The sequence below is a fragment of the Balaenoptera musculus genome, chromosome 16 (assembly GCF_009873245.2).
Source record: "Balaenoptera musculus isolate JJ_BM4_2016_0621 chromosome 16, mBalMus1.pri.v3, whole genome shotgun sequence".
Lineage (NCBI taxonomy): Eukaryota > Metazoa > Chordata > Mammalia > Artiodactyla > Balaenopteridae > Balaenoptera > Balaenoptera musculus.
Window position 1 is genome coordinate 67,856,072 of NC_045800.1, and position 10,426 is coordinate 67,866,497.

At 41.0% G+C, this 10,426-nt stretch overlaps 1 pseudogene; it reads left to right on the forward strand.

The window, feature by feature from the left end:
- The first annotated feature begins 8,556 nt into the window (after positions 1-8,556).
- LOC118882416 lies at positions 8,557-9,977 on the forward strand (annotated as a pseudogene).
- Positions 9,978-10,426: the final 449 nt, after the last annotated feature.

The following is a 10,426-nucleotide window of genomic DNA, read 5'->3' on the forward strand; positions in this document are numbered from 1 at the left end:
TCATGCCAACTTGACACGTTCTCCTCCTGGGAGAGAGGGAGAGTACGACCCTAAGCTGCATTTTTACAAATGGACAAAGTACACGGGCTTCTATTTCTGCCATCCATTTTTATTGAATACGACGGAAATACTTCAAACCAAATAGAAGGCACAACTCCTCAGCTACAAATTGTGTCTGTGAGTCACAGCCTCTGCTCTGGACTCCTTCCTCTGCTCAGGGCTCTGTCCTGTCTAAGCCATCTCCCCATGTCACCCCTGCACAAGGGCTCTTCCTCTCACAGGTGGGTTAGAAATGTGATTTCCAGTCCCTCTGTGAAAGTAACACATTACAGGAGGAATTCGAGGTCGAGTTATTCATCCTCAGGAAGAATTTACAATGGGAGGTCCAAAAGGGAATGGCTTCTTTGTCATTTATTATGAGGTATTTTAGAGGAAAAGAGACGAGAGAGAAGGAGGAGGAGGAAGAGAAGATGCAGGAAATTTGTAATTACATATATATACATAATAACTCCATTTATATACATATAATCCTTCTATATACAACGTCCATCATATATGTAAAATATCATTTCTATATGCAGATATTAAAATCTCCATTAGTTCATATATAGATACATATATATATATACATACACACACACACACACACACCCCATCTGTGTATGTATGATCTCCATTGATTACTAAAGTGAAGATATCAAATAGCTCATAGATACCTGGTTAGTACCTGGTTAGAGGGTCTCTCCTGGATGGGCTTTCATTGGAGTAGACAGGAAGACGATCAGATGTGACAGATGCTTTCCCCACAGGGACTCTGAGGAAGGGCCGTACAATGGTTAGAAGTGAGAACTCTGAGTGTGACAACCCAAGTTTGAATTATTTAATATCTCTGTACCTATGTTACCTCATCTGCAAATTGAGTACTTATTGCTTAGATTTGTAAAAGAATTAAACAAATAATATATATAAAAGCACTTAAAGCAATGCTTTGTATATAGAAAGCTCTATATATCCATTAACTTTTCCCATTTTTTTTTAAATTAATTTTTATTGGAGTATGGGTGCTTTACCATGTTGTGTTAGCCTCCACTGCACAACAAAATGAATCAGCTATACACATACAGATAGATAGCTCCTCCCTTTTGGACTTCCCTCCCATTTAGGTTACCATAGTGCACCAGGTGAGTTCCCTGTGCTATACAGCATGTTCCCATTAGTTGTCCATTTTATACATAATATCAATAATGTATATGTGTCAATTCCAGTCTCCCAATTCCTGCTACCCCACCCCTTTCCCCCTTGGTATCCACACATTTGTTCTCTATGTCTGTGTCTCTATTTCTGCTTTGCAACTAAGATCATCTATACCATTTTTCTAGATTCCACATATATGCGTTATTATGACATTTGCTTTTCTCTTTCTGACTTACTTCACTCTGTATGACACTCTCTAGGTCCATCCATGTCTCTACAAATGACTCTATTTCATTCCTTTTTATGGTTGAGTAATATTCCATTGTATATATGTACCACATCTTCTTTATCTGTTCCTCTGTCAATGAACATTTAGGTTGTTTCCATGTCCTGGCTATTGTAAACAGTGCTGCAATGAACATTGGGGTGCATGTGTCTTTTTGAATTATGGTTTTCTCTGGGTATATGCCCAGTAGTGGGATTGCCGGGTCATATGGTAGTTCTATTTTTAGCTTTTTAAGGAACCTCCATACTGTTTTCCATTGTGGCTATACCAATTTACATTCCCACCAACAGTGCAAGAGGATTCCCTTTTCTCCACACCCTCTCCAGCCTTTACTGTTTGTAGATTTTTTGATGATGGCCATTCTGACTGGCGTGAGGTGATACTTCACTGTAGTTTTGATTTACATTTCTCTAATAGTGATGTTGAGCATCTTTTCATGTGTTTGTTGGCCATCTGTATGTCTTCTCTGGAGAAATGTCTATTTAGGTCTTCCACCCATTTTTTGATTGGGTAGTTTGTTTTTTTTTGATATTGAGCTGTATGACCTGCTTATATATTTTGAAGATTAATGCTTTGTCAGTTGCTTCATTTGCAAATATTTTCTCCCATTCTGAGGGTTGTCTTTTCATCTTGTTTATGATCCCCTTTGCTCTGCAAAAGCTTTTAAGTTTAATTAGGTCCCATTTGTTTATTTTTGTTTTAATATTCATTACTCTAGGAGGTGGATCAAAAAAGATGTTGCTGTGGTTTATGTCAAAGAGGGTTCTGCCTATGCTTTCCTCTAAGAGTTTTATAGTGTCTGGCCTTACATTTAGGTCTTTAATCCATTTTGAGTTTATTTTTGTGTATGGTGTTAGGGAGTGTTCTAATTTCTTTCTTTTACATGTAGCTGTCCAGTTTTCCAGCACCACTTATTGAAGAGGCTGTCTTTTCTCCATTGTATAGTCTTGTCTCCTTTGTCATAACTTTTCCCATTATTATGGCTCAACCACAGGTACCATGGGCTCAATAAGCAGGTCGTCTTTTGTTTTATAGCTGCAGGTTGCTTTGTTTCGTTCTTATAACACAGTTTTCTAATAATCTACATCAATGAAGAGAAAGTATTCAATTAGCATATCTCAGTTTAGGAATATTTGCTGTCATATGCACTAAATACAAATCACTAAGTTAGATGCTCTTACGAACAAGACTTCATTGAATAATCGCTCTTTAAAGTGGGTATTATCATCATCTTCACTTTACAGTTGAGAAGACTAAGGCTCAGAATTTAAATAAATTGCTGAAGAAAGACAGGTGATAAGGGGCAGAAGAGTCAGGTTTTACACACAGATCTGAACATAATAAGCACCTTTAAAAGACACTGTGTAGCACTGATGATGAAGTGTTCCGAGTCAGATTAACTGGGTTCACATAGCGGCTCCTCAAATTACTGATGTGAAGACAGGAAATTTATTAAATGTCTCTGAACCTCATTTTCTTCATCTGTAAAATGGGGATAACAACTGTCTCATAGGGTTGTTTTAAGTATTAACTGCAATTAAGCATATAAAATATTTAGTGCAGTGCCTGGTCCATGATAAGTGTACAATGAAAAACAATTAACATGATTGTCAAATAAATATTATATAATACATATTATAATATATATGGGATGCATATGTGGGGGGGGGGAATGTGTGCACCATAAACCTATTTCATCCTCTTCCACTTTACTGACATCTCGTGTTGTCTGGGTAGAGTAGTGGTTCTTTGGCTCTCAGGAGGCTTCTAAAGTTATTGTGATTAGCAACCCTTTGCACATCATCTACTATTACATAATCAAAAGACCTCAAAAATGGAGTCCAAGTTTTAGGTGACCTTTGAAGAGAACCTGGTAGATAAAATTACGTTGTTATCATTGAATAGTTGGTACCTCACTCCTCTGCTCCCTCCACTGCTGGTTGTCTTTTCACATTCACGTAAAGGAAAGACAACAGGAGGTAACGTTATAATCATCATCATCATCATCAATATCATTCCTACACCAACCACTAGTGAATAGTTACTCCACACCAGGCATTGTGCTGCATGTTTTACATGCTTTATCCTGCTCCTCACAAAATTCCCATAAAGCAACTCAGGCACACCAGATGGTGAGAAAATTGAGGCTAAGAGAAAGAACAAACTTATCCTATATGGTTATGTCTAGTGAGGTTATAGCAGCAAGATTCCAGTGCATGTATTTTAACTGTCAAATGCTGAAGTAAGTCTACATAAACATATATATATATATATATATATATATACATATACATTTATATTTCCAATAGGTATGTTTCTGAAGAGCAAAAACTCTTTGTGAATCTCAACGGTAGTGCTGGATATTAAATTACTGAAGGTGGCACTTACATGTTTGAACTACCTATTTTCTAATGGTTTATGACTTATGTTGTGTTTACTTGCTGGGATTGGTTGGATGGTCCCAATTCTCCCACTACTGCAGAGAACACCTGCAGTTAAGGCAGAACATTTTCAGCGTTCACTGAATGTTAATTGAACAAATGAGTAAATGGATTAAATTAAATTCCAGCTGCACTGATGTAGCTGCAGGGTCTGTATATAAATGACACTTTTAAATAATTGGTGCCACTGAGAATGAAATAGCCAATTCTAGAGACATGTTTTTCCCCATTACATCAAGACATAAGGAGAAAACACAATTCATGTACCATTAGATCTTTTAACATTAGATCTCATAATTTTTCTCAGATGTGCCGAGATCTGGCAAAAAGGGCGGGAAGCGGAAGAGCCGTGGAAGCATCTCTATTTACGAGAACACGTTTAAGTTGTAAATCACAACATTATAGCAAGAAAATAATTTCAGTGGGTTTTACTAGCCAGGAACATGGTGATTGCAGAGGCCTCTGTGAAAGTCCATGTCCCTGAAACACTGATTTCACATTCCATGTTCCCAACCCAAATCCATTTTTCCTGGTCAGAATGAGCCTGTTAGAGACTTAGCAAAAAACACTGACTGTGAAGAAAATAGTAATCTCTCTTTCACCATTCAAAAAAATGATCAAGTTTTATTCTATTGACTGAAAATTATATGTGGCTATATTCTTGATCACCAATATTCAAGTCATATGCTTTCCTCACTAGGTTCTTAAGAGGGTCATTGAAAGGCTGTATGTGGAAGTGCTTTGGGAAAAGTGTAGTCTTCACTTACTATAAATCTGATGAGAGAGTCTTGGAAATCTGCATAAAAGAGCATCACAGTCTAAATGTCGTTTTTAGCCACAGAGCCCTGTTTTCAAATAATATCTTGTGTAACCTCAATGTGAATGAGAGATGCAACGTAAAGCTGCTTGAGTTCAAAACAGAAAGTCTTCACACCTTGGGTCTTCCAACCCATGTTTCCTCAGAGGCAAGAGGATTCTGAGAAGATAAGAAACCCCAGATGTAGGCTGGGGTCTGTAACCTGACAGCTATCTGCCTTCATTTATATTTCACTTTGCTTGAGTTATAAGCAATTTGAATTTGAATTCCTGTATGTTCAAACAAACCTCAGTCCTATCAGCTCACTACTTACTATTGTCTTGCCCAAGGATGATGCTAATATTTATCAATATATTTGAATTTGGGCCCTTTTGTAGACCTTTTATGACTCCTAATGCTTTTAACTGGAATTCCCTTTAGATAGGCTGCTTCCTATTTTTTCCTTCCAGAAAGGATTCAAAAGAAGGAAGGAGGTGAGACTGGATGGAAATCCAGATCTACTTGGACAGAAATGGTGCAGAAGCAGAAGAAAATCCAGGGAGTACACCTGCTCACTAAGACTGTTCAAGGCCTAGTCTGTCTTCAGCACCTTGGTTGAGAGAAAACTAAAAATAACCATAGGGCATCCTGTGATCCAGCCAGGTTCCAGAAAAGATTCTATCCCTTACCAGTAACAAAACTTACCTCTACATTTTATTCTCTTACTGTTCCCTTTACCAACCCTCATCTCCTGAGGAATTCAGGACATTAGATGCTAGAACAACATGGAAATCTTTGTACTGACTTTCCTCATTGCTTTTAACCTAAAGCTTTGGGGGGAATAGGTGGGTGGGTAATGTTTGTTGAGTACCTACCATATGGTAGACAGAATGACAGACCTTTACATATTTTATTTGATCTTCATACTAATATTGTTATCTCCAATTTACTGAGGTTCCTGGACTAACTTGACTAAGACACACAGCTAATATGCATTAAGACAAGGATTTAAATTCCCTTCTCTTTGGCTCCAAAGGTCATGATTTTCTTGCCACCGAAGTATGTGTATCTTCCTGGTCCCTTAGCACAAACACTCCCCAAACTAATTTCAGATCTCCTCTTGCCATCTCTCAATACCGATTTTCCCAATCAACTATTTTATTTCTTTTCATATCAATCACTTCTTTACTTTCTACTTGTATGGGTATTTTCCTTCATTTTGACAAATTAGCATCTAAACACCTTTTGATATTTAGGGTTTTCACACTTTCAGAGTCTGATGTGACATGGGAAAAGCTGTCTCTCTTTAAAGAGTGAGTGGCCAGGCACTTGCTTATTAGACTTTCCTGCAGTTAGGCCCAGGCATTATCTTTGGCTATAGCACTCGATACATGCATTCTGGTCTTTGTCTCAGGAGCTAAATGCAGCAAAAACCAAGGGCTTAGGTGGTTGCTTCCTGGCAGAGGTAGTGAAGGGAGAAGAATTTTCCACATCAACCCAGGTCTGAGATGTGGTTTTGGCCATTTCTCCTGGTATTCCAGCTCTCCCATTGATTTTAGCTGCCCGATATACTTCCAATAAACTTGTCAATATTTTTAGGCTTAATCCATCCTAAGTCAGTTTCTGTTTCTTAAAATGTTTAACTTGGAAGAGAGAGGAGATGAAGATGGCAGAACAGGAAAAGGTGGAACTCACCTCCCCACAGGAACATATCAAAAATACATCTGCATATGGAACAAATCCCACTGAAAACTAACTGGAAACTGGTAGAAAAACTCTGTACACCAAGGTTATAAGAAGGATCCACACACAATCAGTAGGAACGGAAGAGAAGCAATCAGGTCAGGACCTGTGCCCCTGTGAGGGGACACAACGGAAAAGGGGAATTACACAGGTGGAGATCCTCCCTAGGGAATGGACGGTTCCAGCCACATATTGGGCACCTCAGTCCTGGGGTCCAACACAGGGAAGGCTGGTCCCCTTGGCCGCTTGGAGGGTCAGTGGGACTAACAGGAGGGCTGTGGGAATCCCGGACTCCACTCATGAGGAGCACACAGGAGTTGCTTTGCTCCCAAAACAGGGCAAAGAGGACAGACTGAAACTGCTGAGGAGGCTGGCTGGCTTCCCATGACATCCCCAGCGTGAGCCCTAACCTGAGCCAAGGGAATGCTCCAGCCTGTTTACTTCACATCACAGCTCTACGACGGAGGAAAAGCGCTTGACCACGTGACACAGAGGCAGCTCAAATCTGAAGCAGCACCTGAGCAGGGCGGGGGCAGCCACTACCGGTGCTTGCACAAGCAGTGCATCAGAAGTAGCCCAAACTCTGTCTGTGGCCAAACCGCCACAGCCTGTGCCTCAATACATACAAGGAGCCCACACGGGCCCTGCCTGCACTGCAGTGCAGCTCCAAACCAGGGCAGGGGTGGCAGAGGCAAAGGGGAGAGATCAGCTGTGAGGGACAAAGGAGACTCAGACCCAAAGTAGCACCTGAGTGGAGCAGGGCATAGGCAGCTGGCCCAGGCAGTGACACTTGCACAGGCAGTGCATCACATGCAGCTCAGACTTCTGTATGTGGTTGGAGCACCACAGCCCATGCCCCAACACACACCAAGTGCTTCCATGGGCCCCACTTGCCCCAGCACTTCTCCCCTATGGGGCAAGTTTGCTGGTGCTAGGAGGGGGCAGATCACACACTTAAAGAGAACAGAGAAAGTTTAGACCTGCCACTCAGGGCTTCTGCTCCAGCAACGAGGGATGGGCCCCTGCCCCCGATAGGGTGATGATGGCCACTGAGCAGAGGGCAGAGGGGAAGCCCCAGCTCGCATCTAGTTCAAACCCTGGATCCCCCTTCTCCAACCTCACCTCCCACCAAGATGATAGCTGCCAGCAAAACAGGAAAGACATGGCTTATGCTCACATCAAATCCAACTCTCCCACCAAAGCCACAGGACACACACAGACTGTACAGGGAGGCTCCCACATAAGGGCACACCTTCAAGATCTCAAACAGGGAACTGTTTCACCAAATTTGCTAGAGACAAAAAAGTTGAGCAAAATGAGAAGACAGAGAAATTGGTCTCATTTGAAAAAGTGAGAGAAAAACCCCTGAAACAAATAATGAGAAATAATGTACCAGATAAAGAATTCAAAGCATTAGTAATAAGAATGCTAACTGAATTAGCAAAAAGAATAGAGGAACACAGTGGAATTTTAATCAGTCAGAACTGAAGAATACAATAACTGAAATAAAAAATACACGAGAAAGGATTAATACCAGAGAAGGTGATACAGATTAATGCATAAGTGATCCAGAAGATAGAATAATGGAAATCATCCAATCAGAACAGCAAAAGGAATTTGTTTTTAATGAGAACAATCTAAGAGATCTCTGGAATAATAACAAGTATACCAACATTTACATTACAGGGATCCCAGAAGGTGAAGAGAGAGAGAAGGGGACTGAAAATCTATTTGATGAAAATATGGCTGAAAATTTCACAAAACTTTGGAAGAAAACAGCTATGCAATCCAGGAAGCACAGAGGATCCCAAACAAGATGAGTCCAAACAGATCCACACTAAGGCATATCATACTTAAAATAACAAAAGTTAAAGATACAGAGAATTGAAAGGCAGCAAGAGAAAAACAAAGAGTCATATATAAGGGAACCCCCATAAGGCTATAAGCTGATTTTTCTGCAGAAACTTTGCAGGCTGGAAGGGACAGGCATCATTATTGAAAGTGCTAAAAGGGAAAAACCTGGTTTTCCTGTGGGACACGGTGGTGGCGGTTGGGTCAGAAGAGTGAGCGACTCTTCGGCTAGTTTTTCTTGCTTGTTTTCTCCTCCCTTTTTTTTGTCGGTAGAGCGCAGTTATGGGTCGCAAGCAGCAGCAGCAGCTGAAGCCATGGTGCTGGTATTGTAATAGAGATTTTGATGATGAGAAGATCCTTATACAGCACCAAAAAGCAAAGCATCTTAAATGTCATATATGTCATAAGAAATTGTATACAGGACCTGGCTTAGCTATTCATTGCATGCAGGTCCATAAAGAGACAATAGATGCAGTACCAAATGCAATACCTGGGAGAACAGACATAGAGTTGGAAATATATGGTATGGCAGGTATTCCAGAAAAAGACATGGATGAAAGAAGACGACTTCTTGAACAGAAAACACAAGCAGAGAGTCAAAAAAAAGAAGCAACCAGAGGATTCTGATGAATATGATGATGATGACCCTGCAGCTTCAACTTCATTTCAACCACAGCCTGTTCAACCTCAACAAGGTTATATCCCCCCAATGGCACAACCAGGACTACCACCAGTTCCAGAAGCACCAGGAATGCCTCCAGGCATACCTCCATTAATGCCAGGTGTTCCTCCTCTGATGCCAAGAATGCCACCAGTTATGCCAGGAATGCCACCTGGAATGATGCCAATGGGTGGAATGATGCCACCTGGACCAGGAATACCACCTCTGATGCCTGGTATGCCACCAGGTATGCCCCCTCCTGTTCCACGTCCTGGAATTCCTCCAATGACTCAAGCACAGGCTGTTTCAGTGCCAGGTATTCTTAACAGACCACCTGCAGGAACAACAACAGTTCCAGCTCCACAGCCTCCAGTTACTAAGCCTCTTTTCCCCAGTGCAGGACAGGCTCAGCCAGCTGCCCAAGGACCTGTTGGTACAGATTTCAAGCCCTTAAATAGTATCCCTGCAACAACTACAGAACCCCCAAAGCCTACATTCCCTGCATATACACACTCTACAGCTTCAACCACTAGTACAACAAATAGCACTGCAGCTAAACCAGCAGCTTCAATAACAAGTAAGCCTGCTACACTTACGACGACCAGTGCAACCAGTAAGTTGATCCATCCAGATGACGATATATTGCTGGAAGAGAGAAGAGCACAGTTACCTAAATATCAACGTAATCTTCCTTGACCAGGAGAGGCTCCCATTGGTAATCCACCCATTGGACCAACTGGAGGTACGATGCCACCACAGCCAGGCATCCCACAGCAACAAGGAATGAGACCCCCAATGCCACCTCATGGTCAGTATGGTGGTCATCATCAAGGCATGCCAGGATATGTTCCTGGTGCTATGCCGCCGTATGGGCAGGGACCGCCAATGGTGCCCCCTTACCAAGGTGGGCCTCCTTGACCTCCGATGGGAATGAGATCTCCTGTAGTGTCGCAAGGTGGCCATTACTTATCTTACTTCATCCAGTCTAATAGGTTTGGAGATTAAACCTTTTCTCAACTTGTGCTGTTTATATAAAGAGCTAACTAACTGGAAACTGAAAACTGTTTATATAGCCAAGCTTCCGTCAATAAGGCTTGTGCTGTTTATATAGCCAAGCTTCCGTCAATAAGGCTTCATTGTGACTTTAACAAACACTATCTTCCCACATACCAGGAACTATTGGACATTTATTTTACATGCAAAAATTTATTTGGAATAATAAAGCAGGAACTTTTCCTGAAGTTGCAATTAAATAAAAATAAAAATAAAAGGGAAAAACCTGCAACCTAGGATACTCTACCCAGCAAAATTATCATTTAGAACTAAAGGAGAGATAAACTTCTCAGACAAGCAAAAACTAAAAGAGTTAATCGATGTTAAACCTACTTTAGAGAAAAGTTAAAGGGTCTTCTCTAAGTGGAAAATAAAAGGCATTAACAAGAAGAAAGAATCCA